Source organism: Taudactylus pleione, unplaced genomic scaffold, assembly GCF_031769625.1.
Source record: "Taudactylus pleione unplaced genomic scaffold, aTauple2 ptg000370l, whole genome shotgun sequence".
Lineage (NCBI taxonomy): Eukaryota > Metazoa > Chordata > Amphibia > Anura > Myobatrachidae > Taudactylus > Taudactylus pleione.
The window spans coordinates 8,645,910-8,652,500 of record NW_028284771.1 but is presented as its reverse complement, the minus strand read 5'-3'; the positions used below and the strand labels follow the sequence as shown (position 1 = coordinate 8,652,500).

At 40.9% G+C, this 6,591-nt stretch overlaps 1 protein-coding gene across 2 annotated transcripts in view; it reads right to left on the bottom strand.

The window, feature by feature from the left end:
• Positions 1–6,591, bottom strand: part of ARB2A (ARB2 cotranscriptional regulator A) — a 471,272-nt gene that overhangs the window by 41,265 nt on the left and 423,416 nt on the right. The window lies entirely within an intron of this gene.

Below are 6,591 nucleotides of genomic sequence, written 5' to 3'. Positions count from 1 at the left end.
CACTCTCAATCCCCACACCCATACATCAAAATACAGTTTCTTATAGTTAATTTTACTTTCAGAGGAACTGGTAGTATAAATGTAGAATGCACCATATATGTACCACCAGCTTTGAAATAGGGGGGGCATGGCATCATTAACGATATCCCCAGATTGGACTGCATGTACAGAAGACTGGGGGAGATCATTAATGACCCGCGAGAGCGTACATCATTCATCGGTAAGTGCATAAACACTGGATGATTTGAACGATATATCGTTGAAAGATATCGTTATCGTTCAAATAAAAAGTAAAGTGTTTATGCGGCTTTACTAAGAGAATAAAACGCATACTTTTACAATTGACAATAAAAGCAATATAAAAAAGAATAATGTGGAACAGTATCTAGCTCACTCATAAGACCATCAAACCTAAAATTCAAGATACTGTATACTAAGGAGCCACAAGTGACATTGACATACAGTGTGTGTGAATGTATATATTGTTCCAAATAAATATGTGGTGGTGCTGCTACTTTCAATTTTTATATATATATATATATATATATATATATATATACGGAGTGGGGGGGCAGTGGTGGTGCTGCAGGCCATCTGCACAAAGTTGACTGTGCCCTGCGGGCAGTGATATTGCTCGGCTGCTCCCCTACTCATAAGTTTCCTGGGCCGCAGCAGCAGGATCAGAACAGGAAAGCTGCAGCATAACGATGTCAAAAGGTCACTGATATCATGCACAACACGGACCAGACATAGTGACAGGGGTAACTGGAGAAGGTTTGGTGATTTTTTTTTCCCCTTACTTTTGCTGCACCGGATAGGTGGCAGCGGTCAGTTTATAAATAACTATTAGGTGCAGCAGTCCAGTTTCGTGCCCCTGAACCATGGGGCCCAGGACGGGTATACCCTTTGTACCCCCTGGTCGCGGACCCTGCTGAGGAGAAAACCCCATTTAATTGGCATAGTTCTGGTCCTTTCGTTAGATGGTGACCAGGCCTCCACCCCTAAGGTAGTGACAAACTTGCCCTTATTAAAGCCCCACAACCATATCTGCAACCTAAGTGGCCGCTAAAGATCACTGCTTTTCCACCAAGCTGCGAGTCCCTCCTGATGGAAGGAAAAGTCATCAGAAGCAAAAAAACAACATAATGGTGCTGTGAATCTGATCATCATGGCTCTGCTACTGTAGTTCAATGCAGCAAATTGCGGGGCATTTGCCACAATGACCGTTTCACCACAATCTGTGTAACTGAACACCCAGACCGTCCACTTCTCTGGGGAAGTGGTCTGATCCAGCGGCTGCTCTACTCTCTGAAGAGTCCAGGACAGTTGCCTGAAATTCAGCTGAAGAACAGAAAAGTTCCTGGACCCAGTGTGGTGCTCAGCTGCTGGAGATAGGCAGGAGTGGGATCCAGCCATTGTTATAATAATATTCCTTAGCACCAACTTCTGCTGCGTCACTTTCAGATATGATGCATTTTATTTCAGCAATATTTTATTTTACATTATTATTTAAAGTAGCAGAAAAAAAAATCTTTGAATTGGTTGTGTTCCATCCGATTTATTTCAGTGATCATTCCTTATCCAGCCTTAGGAGCGTAACATGGGACTCTTTAACGATCATAAGAATGTGATTATTTTGTAGTGTACAGATCTACGAGTAGGGGATGTAGTCGGCATATCGGCCGCCAGCATTGTATCGCATACCCAACCCATGAGTAGTGCTAAGAGTATCTATCAAGGGGTGCATTATGGGGCTGATTCTGAGGTGGGCACAGAAGCGGTCAGGTCTTTTGCCGCAGCCGCACCTGCGTCTTTTTGCCAAGGCTGCTTCTGAGCATACTGCGACACCCATTTGTAGCAGCGCTAATCCGACGCAGTGTGTCTATAGAAGCGCCAATGGACGCACCATGAAAACTTCCACCAGCCATATAGCAACTGCAATTTCTCCATCAGAACATGGAGTCCTGTGTCAGCACAGTCGCTGTGAGCGACACACCCGTGTTTGACTAGCCACTCCCATGTTATCGCCAAGGAACGCCTCACTGAAATACAATATCGTTCTGCAGCTCCCTGTAATAACCAGAGACGCAGACACAGTGCGACTCTCAGCTGCATGCGCAAACTTAGGATATCGGCCAACTGCGTGCAGCGTCAACACTGCGTCCACTTTTGAATCAGGCCGTATGTGTTCATTCACATGACAATACACATAAGCCTTGTGTGTGCAACATAGATGTCCTGCTTGCAAGGCTGCTGAATGCCATGTGTTTGTGGACCACGTGTGGACTTTATGGGGTATTCAATGTTGTCACTAATCATATGCAAACCTTTATGTTTCTTCAATGCTTTTCCATACACAACGTAGTGTTTGTGAGCTCTTCACAGAAAATAGCATCTAATTCTAAGCCTGTATCATTTTCCATCTATTTGGTACAATGCCTATGCAATGCATTGTTTGAATAAGTTAATAGAAAAATTAAGCAGCACCTGAATGGGTGATTACTTTTTACCAATAAATAAGCCTAATTATTAACTAAAATAAAAGTAACATTCCCCAAATATAGCACTTTTCACTACGTGTATTTTATTAAACAAAGTGTTTTTTCAATATAGAAGAGCTGAAAAAGAATAGAAATGTATTTGTTTCTTTTCTTTGTGACTGTGCTATATGCATATAATATACGTGATGTCAACTGCGTACCAGAAATAATGAATGGGAATGTGCAAACTAAAGGCGGGTATCCTCTACCCGATTAAAATGAGCGATTGAACGACAACGATATCGTTCAATCGTTCGCAAATCGATCATGAAAATTTTGAAAACGACCAGCAATGCACGCTCCCGCTGGTCGTTTTTGACATCTATCATCGCCCGAACATGCTGGTCAATCTCCCGATAACGACAGATTAGTAATGTTCTGGGATGAGGGAGGGTGCCTACAATGAACGACTGATCGTTCAGTGTAGGCACAGCACAGACTGTGAAACGACTGCACGATTACAATGTCGTAATCGTGCAGTCGTTTTACAGTCTGCTAGTGGATGTGCCCCTTAAGTTAGCATTAAATCTTGAGGCTAAATCGGCTAAATCGCGCCACTAGCCGCAACTAACTGGCCTTAAGCGTTGATTAATTTAATCTCCTTAGATACCTATTAAACTGGGGAAGATATAGAATTGTTAGATACCAGTTTTCCTCTTGTCACTTATAGATCATGACTGCGCTGAATGAAACAGAGACTTAAATGTCTAGTTACTAAGCAGTGTTAGGAGATAGAGTGAAAAGTGATAAGGTGTCACCCAATCAGCTCCCAACTGTCATCTCACAGGCTGTGTTTGAAAAATTACAGTTGGGAGCTGATTGGCTGGCACCTTATCACATACATCACTTTTCACTCTGTCTCCTAACACTGCTTAGTAACTAGACCCCTTACAGTAACAAGTGGATACCCAAGTCAGTTGCCCTTGGATGATCTGTCAAGACTTCTCATACTGCTGCCAGACATTGTTATTATTAATGAGTTACTTGGTACCAGCACTTACAGTATATTACCAAGAGAAAACTACTTGTCACTACAATTTATCAACAACATTTTGGAGAGGCAGCTAAATGATATTCAGCTACCTCGATGGCACTGACCATACGGTAAAGCTTAGCTTAACATTTCACTAGGCCAGTCTCATCAATATGCGCATGCCCGATCCAGCTAAACTTTCAGTTCTACTTTAGTGTAAAACAAATCATGTTTAAAAATAGTCAAATAATTCTAAAAATCAAAATTCAAAGAATACATTTTAAAAGAAAATCTCATTGAATAATTGATTTGTTTAAATAATAACGTTTTGTTTATGTTGATTCCAATTTGCTGCCACTATCCTTATTAAATAGTCTTTGCATGGGGAAGATATAACCTGCAAGACAAAACGAATGTTATCTCCAGCAGGGGTTACGCACACTTACCAACTCTCCTGGAAAGTCAAGTAGAGTCCCAGCAGAATTGGCTAGTCTCCCACATGCTGTCCACTTCCAAACAGAAGCGGATGGCCCAAGGCTTTGATGATGCAATTAGCAGTAAATTGTGGCATTGTGGCCCGGTCACTGCTATACAATGCCACAAATTGCATCTTTGAATATCAGCGGATGGAGCCATGATGATACAATTGCAGCGCCAACCCTTTGCACATTGGACATGTATCCTCCCTTTGAGACTCTAGGGCAAGGATGGTATTACACCATGATAAAGAAGTTTTTTTTTTTAATAAACAGAGCCCATAACATTGGAATCTGCTTCAATTACCATGGCTCTGCAATTAAAGGTATATTATTATTATTATTATTATTATTAAAATAAAAAATGTATAACTTTTTCATTAGAATATTTGGTTCATAAGCCAACATTTAGACTTGAGTTTTTAAAAATGACACTAATTTCCGGTGCAAAGTTACAATATTATTGGGCAATAGCCTAGGCGGCCTTGGGCCATATTAATCTATCAAGCTCCAAAATGCAAGTCATCTTTTCGTAAGAGGGGTACTGTCCTTGGCAGCCTATACTGGCACATGCGTGGCCCGATGCCAGCACATGTCCATTAGGTAAGATGGGTCCAAACCAGACAGTTAAGTGATGACATATTTTTCAGTCTTCACTGAAACGTACTGTTGTTGGAGCAAATGTCGCGGCACGAGAATTGTGATAAATAGTCATACAAAATAAATTCTTATCACTGTAATGATAGTTAACACTGCTCCATTGTCACCAATGATGAATATGCCCTACGGGTAACGCGTGGTACTTTTGAAGTTTGCAGGGCTGCCCAATGAGGCCGATGAAGTCAGTGTATTAGGTTGCCTATCTCTGAGTTACAAGCAACTCTGCACAGTGACAACACTGATTCAGTCTATTCCCACTATACGCTTTCTGATAGGTTCCAAAGACTACAGTTCGTACACTGAGAAGAAAAGGAGGAACTTGCTTGTCACGTACACACGTCTGTCACATATTAAATTATTTTGTTCCAAATAAATTATAAATTGACAACAAAGTGTGGAAGGTTTAGCTACAAAGAAACAGTGGGTAAATTAACACGTTGTTTCAGTTGAAAAAAAAAAAAATACAACTGTGCTAAAGCATTGGTACGTTACTATAAAATCCCATTCACGCCTGGTTTGTATTATAAGTAGTTGAATATACTGTTGACAAATGAAGGAAAGTTTAGGTGTAATGTGTCGCATTGGACGGTTTTAATTGTTCACAGTTGTTGGTATGCTACAGGTTCCTTCGTTTAAAGCTTCACAGCCAAAATGCACCTTCAGAAGGAGAATGTAAAATATTAAAGACAGCTCGTTTCCAAGAGATCTGGGGGGAGTTCATGACAGATGTGTTGTTTTTTCCTTTGATGTTTTTTTGGTACCATCATGATCTCTAATTAGTTCTGATGATTTACCCATGATAGTGGGAGCTTCATTAGAGAGAAAGCAAGGAGTGTATGTTACAGTGATTGGACAAAATGGAGGTAAGAACATTTATTATTTTAGGTACAAAACAAGTGCCCAAATTCTGCAGAGAGTTTATTTATTTATGCACTACCATATGACACAAGGTTTTGCCTTTAGCGACTACAAAACAGAGACAGATTTTCTGTGTTTTGTAGGTATTCCTGTATACAATCTTATTACCACTGCCTTCTGTTCTCACAACTACTGCAATGTTCTGATAAGCTGCACTGGGCTCGTCTCAGAGCTCCGCACATTAATATATAACTTTTCAATTAAACAGTTTTTTTGTCATCAGGAATGTACAAGATCCTTTGCTTAAGAAGATAATGGAAGGCGCGTAATGAAGAGAGCAGTAGCTTATTTAAATTAAAATATACAAGAAAGAACACTAAACTTCTATATAATTGTGCATGCGGATACGTTTAGAAAGGGAACATCTCTGGGTGTGCACTGCTATATTAATTTACATCTGAATATATTACTCAATATAGAGCAGTGATGGGCAGCAGCCACCAGTATAGATTTTTGGACTGTGTGACCATATTGTGCTGGTTGCAAAAATCGGGAACACTTCCGATGGCAGAATGAAATATGACCTCATCTTACAATAGGGCCTGCAAATCCTGGTACAGGGATCTGTAAATCCAGTTGAAGATATATTATATAATATATGCACAACCTAAAATTACATATATATTTGGTTTGGCTGCAACAGGTGAATGTGTATTGTTAGTTTTATACTTGTAGATCATCAAAGAATCCTCTGCTCTCTGGGCCTGATTCAGAGGTGGACACAGCTTTAATGTTCCCTATTTTTTTGCTACTGCGCATGGTCGTACCCAAGGGTCCAATGGCGAGCGCAATTGCATACAGCATCGCTAACACTTGAAAAGGGGTTTGCGATCCTTGAGCGTTTCAGGATGGAAACTGGAAGGTGACCTAAAGTGATCAAAAAAGGGGCCATGTCGTGTTAGACGCGTGTCATGGGTGTGTTAGAGGCGTGACATGGGCATGTTAGAGACGAGTCATGGGTGTGTTAGACACGTGACATGGGTGTGTTAGAGACGTGTCATGGGCGGGTCTGGGAACGCTGCTG